This window comes from Bos mutus, chromosome 19 (genome assembly GCF_027580195.1).
Source record: "Bos mutus isolate GX-2022 chromosome 19, NWIPB_WYAK_1.1, whole genome shotgun sequence".
Lineage (NCBI taxonomy): Eukaryota > Metazoa > Chordata > Mammalia > Artiodactyla > Bovidae > Bos > Bos mutus.
The window spans coordinates 20,487,063-20,507,216 of NC_091635.1; the positions used below are offsets into that span (position 1 = coordinate 20,487,063).

The following is a 20,154-nucleotide window of genomic DNA, read 5'->3' on the forward strand; positions in this document are numbered from 1 at the left end:
CAGCACACACACTAATGGAACGTGTTTTTAGAACTGCCCCAAAGTTAATGATACATGTTTTGGAGAGAAAACAGAGCAAGATGTTAGCAGAATCCCTCTCTCAAATCATGCTCTGAATTTCAAGGAATACGTATGGCGTGCCACAGCAAAGAGGAAGAAGCACTCAAACCTCAAATGGCTTTACCTGTACGGCTAGGGTGTCTGGACTTGATAAGCCCTAGTCAATGAGGATGATTTAAGCAAAGAAGCAAGGAGATAAAACTCATACTTTAGAACAACTGTTCTGATGGCAGCATGGACGACAGATTATAAGGGAGTAAAGCTGGAAGCAAGAAACCCATTTCCAGGCAACTTAAACAGTCTAGATGAGATACCATACACAGAGAGTGAAAGAGAAATTCATAAGAGGCTGAATCAACAAATTGTTGCTGTTGTTCAGTCGTGAAGCCGTATGCAACTCTTTGCGCCCCATGGACTGCAGCATGCCAGGCTCCTCTGTCCTCCCCTCTCACCTAGAGTTTGCTCAGATTCATATCCATTGAGTCACTGATGCCATTTAACTATCTCATCCTCTGCCACCCTCTTCTCCTTTTGCCCTCAATCTTTCCCAGCACCAGGGTCTCTTCCAGTGAGTTAGCTCTTCACATCAGCTGGCCAAAGTATTGAAGCTTCAACTTCAGCATCAGTCCTTCCAATGAATATTCAGGGTTGATTTCCTTTAGGATTGACTGGTTTGATCTCCTTGCAGTCCAAGGGACTCTCAATTGTCTTCTCCAACACCACAGTTCAAAAGCATCAATTCTTTGGCGCTCAGCCTTCTTTATGGTCCAACTCACACATCCATACATGACTACTGGGAAAACCACAGCTTTGACTAGTTGGACCTTTGTAGGCAAGGTGACGTCTCTGCTTCTTAATACACTGTCTAGGTTTGTCATAGCTTTTCTTCCAAGCAGCAAATGTCCTTTAATTTCATGGCTGTAGTCACCATCTACAGTAATTTTGAAGCCCAAGAAATTAAAATCTGTTTCCACTTTTTTCTATTCTATTTGCCATGATGTGATAGGACCAGATGCCATGATATTACAGATTCCTAAATATAAATAATAGAACTTGAGTGTCAGTTGAATTTTGAGGAGGAAGGAGGTGTTTCTGGTTTGAAAACAACTTGTTGAGATTGTGAAAAGACAAGGTTTGCCATGTGCATTGTTCATCTACTGCCGTGTAACAAATACCCGTAACATTTAGCAGCTTGCTAAATTTTATTATATTTATCATTTATCATCTCACAGTTTCTGTGGGTGAGGAATCAAGGAGAAGCTTTGCTGGATTATACTTAAGCTGGGGCTGCACCATCTGAAGACTTGACTGGGATGGGAGCTCCGAGGAGTTCAAATCACATGGCTGGCAAGTAACCACTGGCTGCTGACAGACCTCTGTATCTTGCCCAGTGAACCTCTCTATAGGTGGCTTGAATATCCTTCAGTTATGGTACACGTCTTCCCCTGCACCAGGTGACCCGAGAGAGAGCAAGGACGAGGCCACAATGCTTTTAATGACCCTCAAGTCTCACACATCCTTTCTGCCCTATTCCACTCATTAGGAGGGAGTGATTAATTCCAGCCCACGTTCATGGACAGGGCATTAAGCCCCACCTCTTGAAAGGAAAAGTATCAAAGAGTTTACAGGTATGTTTTCAAACCATTATAGCACTGAAGCAGATGATGAGTTCATTTCTTGCTGAATTTGAAATGCAGAGACACTCAGCTGGAAGAGTACAGAGGACAGATGGACATACCCATCGATGAACGTAGTGGGAACAAAGTCTACAGAAGACAGAGCTAGAAGCGAGGTCACAGGACTTTCCTCGGGGCTCAGTGGTTAAGAATCCACCTGCCAATGCAGGGGACACCGGTTCAATCCCTGATTCAGGAAGAGTCCGCATGCTGTGGGACAACCAAGCCTGTGCACCCCAACTACTGAGCCTGCGCTCAGGGCCGTGCTCTGCAGCAAGGGAAGCCCCCAGGAGGAGAAGCCGTGCACCGCAACTAGTCCCCACTCACCACAACTAAAGCAAAGCCTACATGCAGCAGTGAAGACTCATTGTGGCCAAAATTAATTAATTTTCTTCAAAAAGAAGCAAAGTCACAGAGTTAAGGAGGAAATGAGAGACAAAGTCAAGCGATTCCTGAAAACTTAGCCATGAAAGGAAGTCAACAGTTAAAGGTCAGAGTAGAGGGTTTGGGTGGACTCCTTTTTAAGATAGGAAACTTTCGAGCATGTTTATAGGTAGAGAGAGAAGAAATCAGTACAAGGACTTCCTGGTGGTCCAGTGGCCAAGACACCATGCTCCCAATGCAGGGGGCGTGGGTTCGATCCCGGGTCAGAGAATTGGATCCCCCATACTGCAACTACAGATCCCGAGTGACACAAATAAGATCCAACACGGCCGAATAAATAAATACTTAAAAAAAAAATCATTAGAGAGAAGTCAGAGTGTCAATGAGGAGGGGGTAGTTGACGAAGGTCTTGGTAGGACCTCTTGGCCACTGATCCAGGACAGAGGAGAGACCTCCTTACCCCAGAGAGAAGGAAAGGAAGAAAGGGTGCTGTTTAGCTTGGTCCCGTCTCCAGGACAAGTAGATCCAGGACAAAGTGTGTTGTTAAGAACACAGATGTGCCCGCAGGTTGGGAAACTCTCAAGTCAGCTTAGTATCTCCCCAAGCCGTCCTACCGCAGACCCTGCCAGGTCTCTGGGGCCGGCTGTAGGCTTCATTGTTCTGACGTACCTGCTTCCCTGTGCCCTGTGCTCTTCTAAGGTGTTTGATTGGCTGTCTATCTAGGAAGATGACCACCTTGACCTTGGAATCTCCTCTATGGGAAGTCCCCATCAGCAGCCCTGAGGGACTTGGTATCTTGGGGTCTCTGCCTGCTCCCAGGCTGTGGCTCGCACCCCGAGCTGGGTGCGGTAGTAAAGCCCCTCTGAACCACAGTGTGCTGTTTCCCACAGAAGAAACTGCAGTGGCACTGCTGTTTCTGCCCTAGAACCCTGCTTTGGTGTCCAGATTCTTGATGAATTTATTATCCTTCAGTTCTATAAAACTTTGCTGCATTAAATACAAATATAGTTCCCTTCCTGTGAATTATGACCTCAACAAAAGCTGGCCAACAGAAGATATACATTAAACTGTGACGATTCATGGAAATGAATAAGCCCATAGCAGCAAGTTTCCATGCTAGCAGTTACCATGGTGACCATGGGCATGAATGGCTATTTAAGGTGCTCTCTTTAAAACATCTCATTAGGCACCGGATAGAAAAACTGATGAAATCATGGGGGAACTTTGTTTTTTAATTTTAATGAAGAAAGAATTTAAGCTCCAGGGGATCTTCCCAACCCAGGGATTGAACCCAGATCTCCCACATTGCAGGCAGATTCATTTTGCCAGCAGAGCCATCAGGGAACCTAAGAATACTGGAGTGGGTAGCCTATCCCTTCTCCAGTGGATCTTCCTGACCCAGGAATCAAATCAGGATCTCCTGCATTGTAGGTGGATTCTTTACCAGCTGAGCTACCAGGGAAGCCTCTAGAAATATGTTAGCTACTATTTATAAAGCAACTGTTAGAGACCATACACTTTCCTAGGGTTTTTGCTTAAATTGTCACATTTATTCCTCAGAAACTCCCTATGAGCTAGGTAGTATTCTTTTACCCTTAGAGTAGTTGAGGAAACTGGGAATCAGACAGATTGTATAATTTTCTGATATCCACACAACGTGTGTTAGAAAACCTAAGGTTTATACAGAAAAAGTTCATGGTTTTTCCATTCTCCCATATTGCTGTTCTGATAACAGTAACTAAATTAAAGTATAAATACGATGACCAGGTATTGCCCCCAAGCTCATTCACTCTCACACTACCAGCGGCTCAATGTCCTCCACACAGGCTGATCACAGCCTGAAGTTTTCTTATTAGCTGCCTATCTTCCCACTAGATTACAAACTCACTGAGAGCAGGGTCCTTGTCTGTTTCACTTCCCACCCATCATCAGTAGCTAGAACATTATCTAGCATGGATCAGGGAATCAGTAAATATTTGTTGAATTAACAGACAAATAAGGCAAATTCAAAGGAAAAGTTAAATTAAGCAGGACCCTGGAGAGGCTTCTCAGGGATAGAAACCCCACCCCATCCCACCATGTCCCCTGCCTCTTGTTTGTAGAAAAGCTTTAGCTTCCCAGGCCTTGCCTGAGTTCCAAAGTTAATCAGAGCAGTGAGAAAATACAGAAACAAAGGAAAACAGTTAAGTAAGACAAAATAATAATAGTTAAGCCACAACGCAGGTGCTGGACCTTCAGTTCCTCCTCAAGGGCTCTAGATAGCAGTCTAAGCCACGTCCTGAGTGGTACAGAGACTGACACCCCCACCAGCTGGAGTTAAGTGCATGCAGCCCACCAGCACGTACCTCAGACCCCCTGTAACCAGAAGGTTTTGGATGTAGACTCCTGATCACCTCACCACCAACCGTCAGAGAATTGTGTACAAGCTGATCACACCCCCTACAATACCCACCGCTAACACTGTCTTTAAAAACCCCTCCCTGAGAGACCTGGGGGAGTTTCGGTCTTTTGAGCAGAAGCTGCCCATTCTCCCTGCTGTTTGGCTCAATTGTTGTTCAGTCTCCAAGTCATATCCAACTCTTTTGCAACCCCATGGACTTCAGCACCTCAGGCTCTCTGTCCACAGGATTCTCCAAGCAAGAATACTGGAGTGGGTTGCCATTTCCTCCACCAGGGGACTCTTCCCAACCCAGGAATCAAACCTGAGTCTCCTGCATAGGCAGGCGGATTCTTTACCACCAGGGAAGCCCTTTTGGTTCAATCACAAAAGCACTAAAGCAAATGCTTATATAAACATGTATTTTAAAAGAAAGCATTTGACAAGTTCAAGACAGAATTTAAATTATAACTTTTAAAAAGAAATACCCACGGGCTTATTCGGGACATACTGTGCTGTATTTTTCCATGTACTATTTTCAGTAAAGCAGTTAGCAAACTTGAAAGATCATAATAACAAACATGTGCTTCTATAACTCTGAAATTGTGACTAAAGGAAGTTCTTCTTCACCAGTTCATGCACACATTTGTGTTAAAAAACGTAACAATCTATTTTTCCCTGGAGAATACCCAAGGCCAGTTTAACTAAAGGAGGATGCTCATTGAAGTGAAGCTATCAAGTATGAGCCTAAGTGTTAATATATTCCAGAACAACAACAACAAAAAATCTTAATTTCCTCTGCCAACCCTGCAAATGCATTCCCTATATCACTGGGGAGACAGGTGAGAGAATGTAGAATGACCAACCAAAGGCCTCATTTCTCTCAGCAAAATCAATTTGAAGCTAGTAAGTAAACATATGTCCTCACAATGAATAGCAGGTTATGTCCAGAAGAACTATTTAAAACATCTTACTCTGAGGATACTACTAAAATCTTTCAACATGATTTCTCTCCAAAATAATTTTATTGAATTAGTATTTTTTTTTAATTATAAGACTACATTTTAAAAATATTTTACTTTATTGATTTTTGGCTCTGCTGGGGCTTTATTGGTGCACGTGGGCTTTCTCTAGCTGCGGCCTGAGGGCTCTCACCGAGGCGGCATCTCTCACTGAGGACCCAGGCTCTAGGGCGCGCAGCCTTCAGTAGTCGCGGCCCACGGTCTCAGTCGGGTGCAGCGCAGGGGCTCAGCAGGTGCAGCGCAGGGGCTTGTGAAGTTGTTCTGAGGCATGTGAGCTCTTCCCAGACCAGGGATCGAACCCACATCCTCTGCATTGGCAGGTGACTCTTAACCACTCGCCCACCAGGGAAGCCCTAAATTTTAAAATGTCTGACGCTTACAGTCAACTGAAAAAGCTATAAGCTTACAGTCCTGTATCATTACAGTCTCAAAGCTAGACTTAGCCTACACCACCCTGTCATTTGTAACTCTTGTTAAAATGCCAGACTACAGCTCCTTTAAAGAAAAACAAACCCGGCGCATGGTGTCAGGCATCCTTTGTTGCTGCTTATAGTGACTAAGTCCCACGCTTCTAATACAGCTTTCATCTACTTACTACACATCAAAGGGTTTTACAGGGTTTTCTCTTTACACCTTAATTCAGTTTGTTCAGGATACTGTCACTCTTTCCCAGATAAAAATGAGGAAAATAAACTGAGCAACTTACAAAATAATATTGAGGATGATCAGGTGGAAGTTTATAAAACAAATTTGGCTGTGAGTTAAATCATCACTGAACCCAGGTCACAGGTACATGAAAATGTACCATATGAGGCTGTGTATTTTTGTGAATGCTTGAAATTTTCTGCACTGTAAGTTTAAAGAAAAAATAAAAGAAATTGAACAAATGACTTAAAAGTCACAAAGCAGAGACTTCCCTGATGGTCCAGCTGTTAAGAATCCACTTGCCAATGCAGGGGACATGGGTTTGATCCCTGGTCCAGGAAGATCCCACCAGCCACAAAGGAACTAAACCCATGCACCACAACTACTGAAGCCCCTTGCATCCGAGAGCCCCTGCTCACAAGAGAAGCCACCGTAATAAGAAGACCGAGTACTAAACTAGAGAAAGCCCGCTCGCAGCAATGAAGACCCAGTGTAGCCAGAAACACATAAATAAAGATGGTAAAGATAAACATTTGAAACAGGGCAAGTGGTGGGGGTGCGTGGGGAGTCAAAGCAATACACAAAGAGTGCCTGGCAGAAAAGAAAACCCTAGTTCACCTATAGCTTGGTGGCTAGACACACCAGCGGTGTACTGTCACCTTTAGGGTGAGCTGTTTCAAAAGTCACCTTCAGCAATGGAATGATTCATTCCAGGCGAGTCATGTCCTACTGCCTTACTATTAATTACCTGTAAGACCAGCCTCAGATCTTATTATAGCCATGGTGGCACACAGAAGCCAATAAAATGTCTGCCATCCTGCAGAGAACTTGTTGTTAGCCTTACAAGAAATGCTGGAGGGAGTTCTTCAAGGTGAGAGCAAGTGAGCCCAGAAGGAAATTCAAATTCACACACACAAAAATTCAAGGAGCACCAGTAAAGGTAATTATGCGATTATAAATGGGAGTAAACACAGGGTCCATCCTCCTCTGAACTGATTATTTTAAATTATGTGGTGAGAAAGACAGTGGGAGCAAGTAGTTGGAGTATACACGGGGTCCTTGGGAGGCACCCAGGAGGTAGGCCCTGCCTCACCTCGGAGAGTCTAGAGTTGCAGCCTGACCTCGAACGGAGCAGGTCTCTCTCTCCTTGATGCTACTTCAGAGCCTGAATACACTTTAATTCCTGCACACATCACACTGTTTATAATCATTTTATAAGCTTCTGGATTAGTCAGGATTTGCTAGGTTGCAAGTGACATGAAACTAATCTGAACTAGTTTCACAAAGCAAGAGGGAAGGAGGACCAGATTTCATAAATAAACCCTGGAAAGTGCAGGGGTGGATGTGGCCCAAGGAACCACTGGACCAAGGGAGACTCTCTCTGCACATCTTTCTGCCTGTCTCTCAGTGAGGGTGGGTTCAGGCCCCACCAGATTCATTGATTAATTAATTGTGCAAATATCACAATCCATCAATGCTAACACACCCAATATCCCTGAGGTCAGCACACCTCCTATGGTCGCCGCTAGATGGTCAATGCTGCTCAGGACGTGACAGAATAAGCTCCCTGAAAAGCACAGTAACTTGGCTTTCACTCCAGGTGGCCTCAGAGCTGACCGCAGTCCTACACTATTCCAGGCTTCACACCAGAGGACCATCGAAGGAGCGGTGTGAGTCCTGGCTGCTTTATCAACACAGTCTGCAGATCCCTTTAGGTGAGATAAGGAAGGGCCAGCATCAAATTCACAGAATGGGTGTCACAAGCCCAAAAGAAAACCCTGGAGACAACCTGGAACACTTCCACAACCACACACATGTTACCAGGGTTCTTGGTGGCAGAGGGGACTTCATCTGTGAAAAATCACAAACGACCTGGAGTCAAAAGTGACTTAGAAGAGAAGGTTTTAGAGCTTCCCTGGTGTTCCAGAGGTTAAGAATCTGCCTGCCAAAGCAGGGGTCACCAGTTCTTATCCTTGGTCTAGAAAGATCCCACACACCACAGGGCAACGGTAGTCACCACAACTATTAAGCCTGCGTCTTCTAGAGCCCGTGCTCCACCTGAGAAGCCTGAACATTGCAACAAAGGGCAGCCCGGCTCCCACAACTAGAGAAAGCGTGCACACAGCAACGAAGACTCAGTGCAGCCAAAAATAAAAGAATGGATGAATGAAGTTTTTAAAAAGAGGAGGTTTTAATAGGAATTTGATAACTAGATATTTGTTGGTATTAAAAGTTAATAAATTTTTAGCATGAAAAAATTATTTTAAAAAAGAAGAGATAAGTTCCCTGGAGAAGGAAAAGGCAACCCACTCCAGTACTCTTGCCTAGAAAATCCCATGGACGGAGGAGCCTGGTCCTCATGGGGTCGCAAAGAGTCGGACACGACTGAGCGACTTCACTTTCACTTTAAGCAGCTAACAGCACTTACACTTTCCTGTTTACATACAAATAAAAACACTGTATGATATAAACTATATGATATAAACTGTCTTAAATATGTCCAAAAGATCTTTTCATACATCTAAAATAAAAGGTGCACATAAAAAATATGTTATGGTTTAATTAACAGTATTTTTTTCTTTCTTAGTGGAACACAAAATAATTGTTTGAAAATGGATGGCACCTTAGATTTTATGAAATTGTGTTGACAGAGCACTCACTGTGCACTGGAGACATACACTTAGCCAAACAAAGATCAAGCTTATAAATTTAAAAAACAAAAAAAACCCACCAAAGACCAAGTTTCCACAGAACTCACACCTCCAATGACTCCCAAGAGGGTAGGTGGCTCTGGCTGCACCACACCCATTTCAAACAACTCAGAGGAAAGTGATTAGCCTGGTCTGGGGACATGATATGACCCCTGGAAAAGCCTCTGTGAACAGGGAGTGTTAAGTCCTATGATGGTGTCAGTCTGGGTGATGGCCAATCCTTGTGCTCGAGGTGAGGTCTACTTCCGGAAGAAGACAGAAAGCAGCATGAAACAGACAAAAATCACAGTCGTTTCCATGTCTGTCCTGAAAGACTGTGGGCATCTAGAAGTGGGATTCTTGTTCTATATTGAACAGAGTCCAATCTGGAAAACAGAATTCAAGAGCTGTAGCTCAGCAGAAGTTGAAGCTCCAATACTCTGGCCACCTGTGTGCAAACAGCTGACTCACTGGAAAAGACCCTGATGCTGAGAAACATTGAGGACAAAAGCAGGAGGGGGCGGCAGAGGATGAGATGGTTGGATAGCATCACCGACTCAAAGGACATGAGTCCAAGCAAACTCCAGGAGATAGTGGAGGAGAGGGAAACTGGAGTGCTGCAGTCCATGGGGTCACAAAGAGACATGACTTAGCAAGTGACCAACAACAACAACAAAGCTCAGCAGAGGGAATTAACATGGGAACTGGTCACAAGGTTTGCAAGTGAAGCAAGTGATGCATGCTCAATCGTGTCTGACTCTTTGCAACCCCATGGACTGTAGCCCACCAGGCTCCTCTATCCATGGGATTCTCCAGGCAAGAATACAGGAGTGGGTTGCATTTCCTACTCCAGGGTATCTTCCCAACCCAGGGATCAAACCTGTATCTCCTGCATTGGAGATACTTCACCACTGCGCCACAAAGGAAGCCCCAAAAGGTTTGGAGAATGACCAAAACACTAAGTGGTGGTGGAGAGCAAACCAGAGACTCAGCAGGAGCCCTCCAGCATGTTTAATAAGACTGGAGGAGCAAAGAAAGGAGGTGGTGATACCAATCAGGGTTCTTGACCTTCTCCAGTCCATAGAAATTGACCAGAGGCCAGACAAGAAATTCAGGCAAGGCTTTGTTAGAGCCCCTGCTGCAGCTGGGCTGGATGAAGCACAAACTGATACCAAGATTGCCAGGAGAAATATCAATAACCTCAGGTATGCAGATGATATCACCCTTAAGGCAGAAAGAGAAGAAGAACTAAAGAGCCTCTTGATGAAAGTGAAAGAGGAGAGTGAAAAAGTTGGCTTAAAGCTCAACATTCAGAAAACTAAGATCATGGCATCTGGTCCCATCACTTCATGGCAAATAGATGGGGAAACAGGGGAAACAGTGACAGACTTTATTTTGGGGGGCCCAAAAATCACCACAGATGGTGACTGCAGCCATGAAATTAAAAGACACTTGCTGCTTGGAAGAAAAGTATGACCAACCCAGACAGCATATAAAAAAACAGAGACATTACTTTGTCAACAAAGGTCCATCTAGTCAAGGCTACGGTTTTTCCAGTAGTGGTGTATGGACTGAGAGTTGGACTATAAAGACAGCTGAGCACCAAAGAATTGATGCTTTTGAACTGCAGTGTTGGAGAAGACTCTTGAGAGTCCCTTGGACTACAAGAAGATCCAACCAGTCTATTCTAAAGGAAATCAGTCCTGAATATTTACTGAAAGGACTGATGCTGAAGCTGAAACTCCAACACTTTGGCCACCTGATGCAAAGAACTGACTCATTTAAAAAGACCCTGATGCTGGGAAAGATTGAAGGCAGGAGGAGAAGGGGATGACAGAGGATGAGATGGTTGGATGGCATCACCAACTCAATGGACATGAGTTTGAGTAAACTCCGGGAGTTGGTGATGGACAGGGAGGCCTGGTGTGCTGCAGTCCATGGGGTCACAAAGAGTCACACGACTGAGCACAAAGGGTCACACGACTGAGCGACTGAACTGAAATGAACTGCTGCAGCAGGGGATACTGAGAGCAAGTAATAGGTTCCCTTGCTCGCTCCCTGAGTGGGGGTGAGCTTGTTTCTCATGTTAGGTGAGGGTGGTGTTGAGTGCAGGGGGCATGCTCAATACCCTGCTTTTGTTCCCAACACTCTGCTTTTGCTCAAGGCTCTTCAAAAGTGGCTGCTGGGTTTTTTGGTCTCTTTGTATCTTTTGTCCAGAATTTATCCCAACTGCACAGACACAATTATTTTTAGCTCCATATAGTTTCTTTGTACTTTGTTGCTGGAAGAGAGGTGTGTCCAGGTGCAAGCATTGCAGCAAAGGCTCCCGTCCTGGCCTGTCTCAGTGGGACGAAGGCCAGAGGCAAGTATCCCTCAGCTGGAGCTGGGACCACCCCTGAGACACTGTCCAAGGCAGAAAACAGGGGTGATAAATCCCCTGGCTCCCCCTCCTCTCACATCCTGGTCTCCCCTGGGGCCTCCACCTGTACCTTTAGCTGGAGGCAGTGGCCAGGGGACCAAGGGGATGAGTTTGGGGGTGAAGAGCCAAGTGACCAGTATCATCTTACTCGTCTCTGTATCTCCAGGGCCCATACCGGGACAAGGTTCTGATAGAAGGAAATCAACTAAATATAGAGAGAAACAGAATTACTACCAAAATGCAAGACACGAGGTCTGAATAGTACTCCCTAGACTGGAGAGAAGAGGTAACTTACTCCACACTGAGGACACAGGAAAGGGTCACAAAGGACATGGGGAAGGAAAAGGTGAAGAAATAATGAGCAGAGGAGCTTCCCTGGAAGTTCAGTGGCTAAGACTCCACGCTCCCCATGCAGCAGGCCTACATTCAATCCCTGGTCAGGGAGCTTAATCCCACGTGCTGCAACTAAGACCCGGCACCGCCAAATAAATATAAATATTTTTAAAGGAAAAAAAGAAACAGGGACTTCCCCAGCGGTCCAGTGATTAAGACTCTGCCTTCCAAGGCAGGAGGTATGGGTTCGATCCCAGGTTGGGGAACTAATATTCTACATGCCTCACATAGTGCAGCTAAAAGTTAAGAAAGAAAAAAGAAATAATCAGCCAAGGTTTGCCAATGAAACAAAAAGGTGAGGAAGTTGGGCAGGCAGGGAGCCTGCACGCCTGAAGGCAAGACTGTGAATACTTTTCAAGGAAACATAAAAGGTTCAGAGTCAGATTCCATCAAGTGCTTTTTCAGTTTCTCTTACGGTGATTACATAGCTTTCCCCTTTCATTACTTACACAATGGATTAAACTATGTCCTAATATCAAAGCAATCTTCAATTCCATGAAGAAAATCTACTTGAAATTCTGCTGAATTCACCTTGCTGTTTTATTTAGGATAGTTGCATATATCCATATGTCATCTTTGTCTATGGTTTACTTTTGTGGGCTTGTACTCTTCTCCATCAGGATTATTTTGACTGTGAATTTAAAGTTCTGTGATTTCTTATTTTCTGACACATTTTGATAGCATGGGGGTTGTCATCATCAACTTCTGATAACTGAAGGACTCAGGATTTTGTGTGGAATTTTTACCCAGTCTCTGTCCTGTCATTCCTGCTACCCACTCTGGGGCTGGTTACCACCCCCACTGCCTCCACCCCAAGCCCCCAGTCCTCGCCACCACAAAACCAGGTCTCTGCTTTCCAGCCATAGTGAGCGAAACTGTCACCTCATGGGTTTTACAGACGAAGCACAAAAAGGCCCTGCCCCTGTCTTGCCTAATTCCCCTCCCCGCTCATTTTCCATGCCTCCGTCTTACAGAAAGTCTTCCCTGATACGTTCCACCCTAGACCCATCCTGGCCTGTTCTCCTCACTTGTCTGTCTCCCCACCCAGAGCTAGAGCTTGAAGACTGAAAGTGTGCTTCATCACCAGCACCACCTCGGCACTGGTACAAGCAGGTACTTGCTTCCCAGTGATCAGGCAAATGCTGTGAGCCTGTGCCTGAGAAACAACAGGAGAAAATGTTGTCAGAAAATGACAGTCTGCGGGGCAAGTCTGGACCAAACGAATGGATCACATTCACTGACATACTGTCATTGCCTGCCTTCAAGCTATGGGCTTCCCAGGTGGTTCAGATGGTAAAGAATCTGCCTGCCAATGCAGGACACACAAGTTCTATCCCTGGGTCAGGAAGACCGAACCCTCTTTTGAAGAGGTCATGGTTACCCATTCCAGTATTCATGCCTACAGAATCCGACGGACAGAGAAGCCTGGCGGGCTACAGTGCATGGCAAAAGAGTTGAACACGATTAAGTGACTGATCATGCATGCACGCCCCTTGAGCTATAAGAGCGGGAGGGGAGTGATTGTGAGACACTATGACTCCTAAAAAGCCTAGAATATTTATTAGTGCAGCTGGTTTTCTTTCCTGTGCTGACACTCACTGCCATCAGAACAGCCACCGCACCATGCTCTGAGGTCCAAGCCCACTTCACCCCAGAATCACATTCAGGTAGCACCTTCATGGACACTAACTATCATCACGCTTGTTTATTTTCAAGGTTTTGCTCCACACACAGCAGGGGCTGATCATAAACTCGGAAGACCACATGACCAGGAGGTCACGGGAACAAGTGAGGCCTGCCGGGTGGCAGATAGTCTACCACTCGGTTACTATAGCTGACACTAAAACACAGCTGATTCAACAGAGGCTAGAAATCTGGATTTTTATGTGAAATATCTTGATTATTAACATGTTGTCAATTAACAAGCACAGTCATTTATCTTGGTATCTGGGGGCAAATAAAAAAAACTCAGTTATATATAACTGAGTCACTTTGCTGTACAGCAGAAACACAATATATATATATGTATATTCTTTTCATATTTCTTTTCCATTATGGTTTATCACAAGATACTGAATATAGTTCCCTGTGCTCTATAATAGGATCTTATTGTTTATCCATACTGTATGTAATAGTTTACATCTGCTAATCCCGAACTCATAATCCTTCCCTCCCCTTCTTCTTCTTCTTCTAAGTCGCTTCCGTTGTGTCCGACTCTGTGCGACCCCATAGACGGCAGCCCACCAGGCTCCCCCATCCCTGGGATTCTCCAGGCAAGAACACCGGAATGGGTTGCCATTTCCTTCTCCAATGCATGAAGGTGAAAAGTGAAAGTGAAGTCGCTTAGTCCTGTCCGACTCTGAGTGACCCCATGGACTGCAGCCCACCAGGCTCCTCCATCCATGGGATTTTCCAGGCAAGAGTACTGGAGTGGGGTGCCATCGTCTTCTATCTCCCCCCGAATTGGTTATTTTGACTACAGAATTAAGGATTTCCTTAAGATACTAACAACAAAGTGGACATCATGTATCAGGAGAAACCATTTGTATCTTCTAAAAATCAGTAAGTGGTTAATGTCTAAAAAATATTCTAGTCAGAAATCTCAACTGGAAAATGGAGGGGAGGATATTCCCTGATGGTGCAGTGGTTAAGACTGGGGCTTTCACTGCTATGGGTCAGGGTTTGATCCCTGGTCAGGGAAATAAGATCCTGTAAGCCATGTGGCGAGGCCAAAAAAACAAAAATGGGGAAACAGCATGAACAGGCAATTTACATTAAAGAAAATACAACAAGGTAGCAAGCATACACATTCTCAAGTGTATATACTCAGTAGTAACCAGAGAAATGTAAAATAGAGTAAGACTGCAAAAGATTAGAAAGCTGGACAATGCCAAGTGTTTGCAGAGAAAAAGGTCTTTGGAATCCAGTGCACTCTGGGGAGATGCAGAATGGCGTGGCCTCGCTCAGAAGCAATCAGTGATACTGACTGGCACACACTGTGAGCAGGCAGTCCCGCTCCTGGCCCACGTCCAGAGAGACTCTCCCAGAAGTCCATATGGGACATGTATGAGAGCTTCCCTCAGCCCTGCTTGTAGTGTCTGGGCATAGAAGTCAATGTGGGCATCCATCACCAGGAGGGAGAGAGGCACAGTTGGTGGATACACAAACTGGACAGTCACCATAGCGACAGGAATGAGTCATAGAAACATGGCGGTGAGTGATAACACTAGAAGAGTCTAACATGACACTACTTATGTAAATTAAAAATACCCTCCCATGGGGATGTCCCTGGCAGTCTGGTGGTTAAGAACCGGCCTTCCAATGCAGGGGACACAGGTTTGATCCCTGGTCAGGAATGAAGATCCCACATGTCTCGAGGCAACTAAGCCCAAGTGCCACAGTGAAAGATCCTGTGTACTGCGACTAGGAGTCCACACAGACAAAAAGAGAAGAAACAAAGGAGATAACAAACTAAATTTTTTAAAAGAGAAAAAATAAGAAAAAACATGCACACAAAACAATACACATTCTTGAGAATACATACACACAAGATGTGGATGTATTGGGTAGGGTAGAGATCTCCACTCAAATCCAAGTATTTGGGGAAGATTTGAGCACATTATATCATGATGGCATCAAGAGACTGAATACGTAACAGTTACATTTGGGGAAATACCTACAAATAAAACCACAATGATGCTCAAAAAAAAAAAAAGAATACATACAATAAGAGCGTGTGTATTAAACAGAATAGTCGGCCATGGTGGGGGTGGGGAAGAGAATGAGACAGTGGGCTACACAGAAGAAAAAGGAATAAATTATAAATTTATAAACTATAAACCAATGAAAGCACGAAAAACACAAAAGACGTGAGGGGCTCAGATGGAGAAGCTGTTCCTTTGGAGAAGGAACTGGCAACCCACTCCAGTATTCTTGTCTGGGAAATCCCATGGACAGAGGAGCCTGGTGGGCTACAGTCCATGGGTCGCTAAAAGTCAGACATGACTGAGCATGCACACACACACAGGTTTACATCACCATCCTCATCACAGAATACAAGTCAGCGACATGTGGATCAAGGATGGAGAAGAGATGCCTTTCCATGTTCTTGTAGCTGCTCCTTCCAGAAGCACTAACAGATACCAGTGTAAGCGCTTCACCCTGCCGGGGAGGCTCTGGGTCTATAGCTACATGTGGTTTGCTGTTTGGTCCTCAGAGAATTCTCAGTCTTGTGGGAGATTAAACTTAGACACAAAGTGAAGCAACAAAAGCCACTGAACACAGTCACAGAAGAGAAGTAAGGGATAAAATGCCCCATGGGTGGAGCCATGGCCAGAGTTTGGGGAGCAGAGCCTGTGGTGGAAGAGGTGACCTGAATGATCTAGGAAAAGATACACATGACACTGGGGATGGTCACGTGCCTTGCACCAGTGCTCTGCCACTGGTGACCGAAGACCAGCAAGAGAACCGATCACTTAACAGCCCAGTGGTCACCCCATGCTCTGCCCCTCAAGGCTGCTAGCCACGCAACAAACTTCAGCTTATTCCAAAGTCAGGAAATAGTGCTTTACCCGTAATACTCCAGAAATGCTGCTTTCTCCCGAGAGAGGGCAAAGGGCACTTGGTAATTTGGCTGGGAGAAGTCATTTCCAGGTATGGTTTCCATTTTTTTCCTGTGGAAAACAGGAGGGCCATTTTACAACAAAGGGTTAACAGGGCAGGCCTGAGACAGGCCTGAGCCAGTCGGCCCTTGGCTGGCACCTGGGAACTTGGATTTTGCTTCCTGATGTTTGCAGGACTGATAAGAGAGGCTCTTACTGCCCCTAAACTGTTTGTGCAAACACTGTTTTATGCTCAACACCTGCTTCCCTTCCAGGAGCCTGGAGTTTGGGTGGATACTAGGCAGAGGGTGCCCGGTGTGACCAGCACCCAGAAAAGACCCTGGGGCCCAGTCTCAGGAGAGCTTCCTGGAGGAATGTGCTTCAGCTGTGTTTGCACAGCTTGTCGCCGGGTGACTCCCCAGGAGAGGACTCTCAGAAACCTGTGCCTGGTCCACAGGGCTTGGCCCCTCTGGGCTCTTCCCTTTGCTGGTCTTGCTTTGTATCCTTCACAGTGATAAGTCACAGCCATGGGGATGACAATGTGAGAATGTGAGGAGTCCCGTGAGACCTCCTAGGAAATCTCTGAACCTGGGTGTGGTCTCTGGGACCCCCTCAACAACAGAAATTGATTCAAGATAAAAGGTAATATTGAAGAACAGACTTGTGGACATAGTGGGGGAAACTGGACTAAATACATACTTCTGCTTTCCTACCCTAAAATTCTTTGGAACGACAGAAATATTTTTAAACCACTAAATCAATAAGAGATCTGGGGAACAAGAAACAAGACCAGTGGCCAACGAAAGCACCTAAGACACTTCTGAGAGGCACAGCATACTCAGGGTCAGACTGCCCGATTGAACCACAACCCGGCACCAGCCTGGGAGGAGCCCGTCATGCAGGGTTTCAGGTTCCAGATCAGCAGAGGGAATGAGGGGCAGGGGTGGGATCTGACAAGGAGATGAACTGGGGCACGGCAGCCGGGATGGCCAAGCCCCTGGGACTCCTCCCTGCACACTGAGCGGCCATGACACGAGCCCCTGCCCTGGACCACAGAGTCCACGAAGCAGCACGTCACAGTCTCCAGCAATCACCAGAGGCAGCAAAGAGGCAAGCAGGCAAACAAGAACCCTCATGCTCAAGTATGAGCATCTGAAGGCAGATGCCCCAGGTTCTTACTCAGCGTCATGAAATGGGAACACCAAGTTAACAGGAAGACGTATGCCTGAGAGGGGAGTTAATGGAGCACATTGTTGTTGTTTAGTCGCTGTCGTGTCCGACTCTTTTGTGACCCCATGGATTGCAGTCTGCCCAGCTCCTCTGTCCATGGAATTATCCAGGCAAGAATACTGGAGTGGGTTGCCACTTCCTTCTCCAGGGGATCTTTCTGACCCAGGGACAGAACCAGTGAGCCTGCTGCCTTGCAGGTGGGTTCTTTACCGCAGAGCCACCTAGGAAGCCCAATGAAGCATGTAGAAGAAATTATTAAATGTCTTTGGAAAGATGGAAGGGAGGCATGACTATGAAAAGCAAGAGCCAACTGTTGGTTAAAATCTCTACATGGTGAAATTAAAAAGTGCACACAGGGGACATCCCTGGCAGTCCAGTGGTTAGGGCTTTGCCTTCCAATGTAGAGGGTGAGGGTTTAATCCCTGGTTGGGGAGCTAAGATCAAAAAAAAAAAAAACATAAACAACAGAAGCAATATTGTAACAAATTCAATAAAGACTTTACAAACGGTCCACATCAAAAAAAGATTAAAAAAGAAAAATAAAACCCTGTCAAGGGAATTACCTGGTGGTCCAGCGGTTAGGGCTCGACGCTTTCACTGCTTGGGTCCGGGTTTGATCCCTGGTCAGGGAACTAATGGAGGTGTAGCAAAAAAAAAAAAAAAAGCAGGGTCAAGGGAAGTACTAATTGTGCAAAAAAAAAAAAAAAGAGGACTTAAGAACATAATTCATACTTACTTGTATTTTCATAAAGTGTCCCTGAAAGGATATATAAGAAACTAATAACACTGGTTACCTGCTTTTGAGGTGACAGAGAACTTGGTGGGGAGACGGAGGGGCACCTTTTACTTACAGCTTTTAATACAGTGTAATTTTTGAACACTGAATATCTTATTTCAAAAATTAAATTTTAAAAAAGTAGAAACCTTGAAAATTGAATACATGATTTAAAAAAAAAAAACACTCCATAGATGGGCTAAAGAGTTGATGGGACAAAGCTAAACTAGATTTGTAGAATCTTCTAGAATGCAGCCCGAAAATGATAGAACATTTGACAGAAAAGTCAAGAAACATGAAGGATAAATTAAGAAATCTTAATATCCATTTTCATACTATTTTATTTTATGTTTTGGCCACACAGCATGTGGGATCTTAGTTCTCCAACCAGGGATCAAACCCGCGCCCCCTGTACCGGAAACACAGAGTCTTAACCACTGGACTGCCCGAGAGTCCCAAGAAATTCTAATACCCATTTAACAGTAATTCCAGAAGCAGAAAATGAAGAGAATGGAGGAGGTAGGGAAACATTCAAACTTCCCCAGGGCCAAAGAAATATTTATCCACAGAATGAAAGGGACCACTGAGAACTAAGCAGGAAGAAGAAGAGAAATCCACCCCAAGGCAAATAGTGGTGAGATTTTAGAATACAAGGAAAAAAGAAAAAATTGTAGAGCTTCAGAGAAATAAACAGGTTAACAAAAAAAACAAACAAAAAAGTGAGAATCAGATTACAAAGACTTCTCATTAACCACACTAGAGGCCAGCAGAGAATAAAGAATTATCTTCAAAACTCAGACATTTTTAACCTAGAATCCTATACCCAGTCAATGGTATTCACGTGGAAAAGCAAAGTTTTTTAATATTTTTAAAACTTATGAAGGCTCAGAAAGTTTACCACCCATAGAATCTTTAGGGGAAAAAAATTTACTGAAGGACTCATGCGATCAAAACAACTAATGAATCCAAAAATGAGAAAAACAAGATAAAACAGTCAGTGATGAACAAATAATCAGTTAAACATATAACTGTTGACACATAATGTACAAAACCCCCAAATCTCATATATACAAATTATCTTTAAACATCAAGAGAAAAAATGCTTAGGTATGTGTGAAAACTTAAGGATACCAAAAGAGCTCAAATTCATCTATCATCAGGGAAATCCAAGTTAAAACCGCAATGTCATACCCACCAGAATGACGAAAATAAAAAAGAAATTACCAAGAGTTGGCAAGGATGTGAGGCAACCACACATGCTTCTCGGGTACATAAGCTGACGCAACCACTATCGCAAACTGTTTGGCAGCATCTGTAAAGACTGAGCATATGCACACTCTATGACCAAGCAGTTTCACTTCTAGATATACACTCAACAGAAACGCATCCATCCAGCCAGCAAAGACGTGTACTAGGATGTTCACGGCGCACTATTCATGATAACCCCAAACCACAAACCACCTAAAGCCAGCCAAGGCAGAATGGATATCCACATCGTGATACATACAAACAGTGGAACGTATACAGCAATGGAATGAACAAACCACAACCACACTCCAGAATCCTACAAATTACACAAATGCAATGTTGACAGAAAGCAGCTAAATACAAAGGAGCACGTACTGTACAATTCTATTGCTATCAAGTACAGAAACGGGAAAATCAGTCTATTGTCAGAAATGGCAGGGGTTATCCTTGGCAGTGAGCAGCAGGATGACAGAATCTGGAATGTGGGAAAGGTTGGTCTTATTTTTGTTTGTTTCTTGTTTTGCCTGCTGGTTAAACATGTATTTAGTTAGTCAAAATTCATCAAGCTGTTAAGATGTGTATACCTTTACATGTTCATGTTATACCTCAATAAAATGGTGTCTCCAAATTCAAG

The 20,154-nt window shown here is 44.6% G+C and overlaps 1 protein-coding gene across 1 annotated transcript in view; it reads right to left on the bottom strand.

The window, feature by feature from the left end:
• Positions 1-18,101, bottom strand: part of SPECC1 (sperm antigen with calponin homology and coiled-coil domains 1) — a 233,255-nt gene extending 215,154 nt beyond the window's left edge. The window contains exon 1 of the mRNA XM_070389551.1: positions 18,061-18,101. The gene's annotated coding sequence lies outside the window, so the exon portion shown is untranslated. The remainder of the gene's footprint in view (positions 1-18,060) is intronic.
• Positions 18,102-20,154: the final 2,053 nt, after the last annotated feature.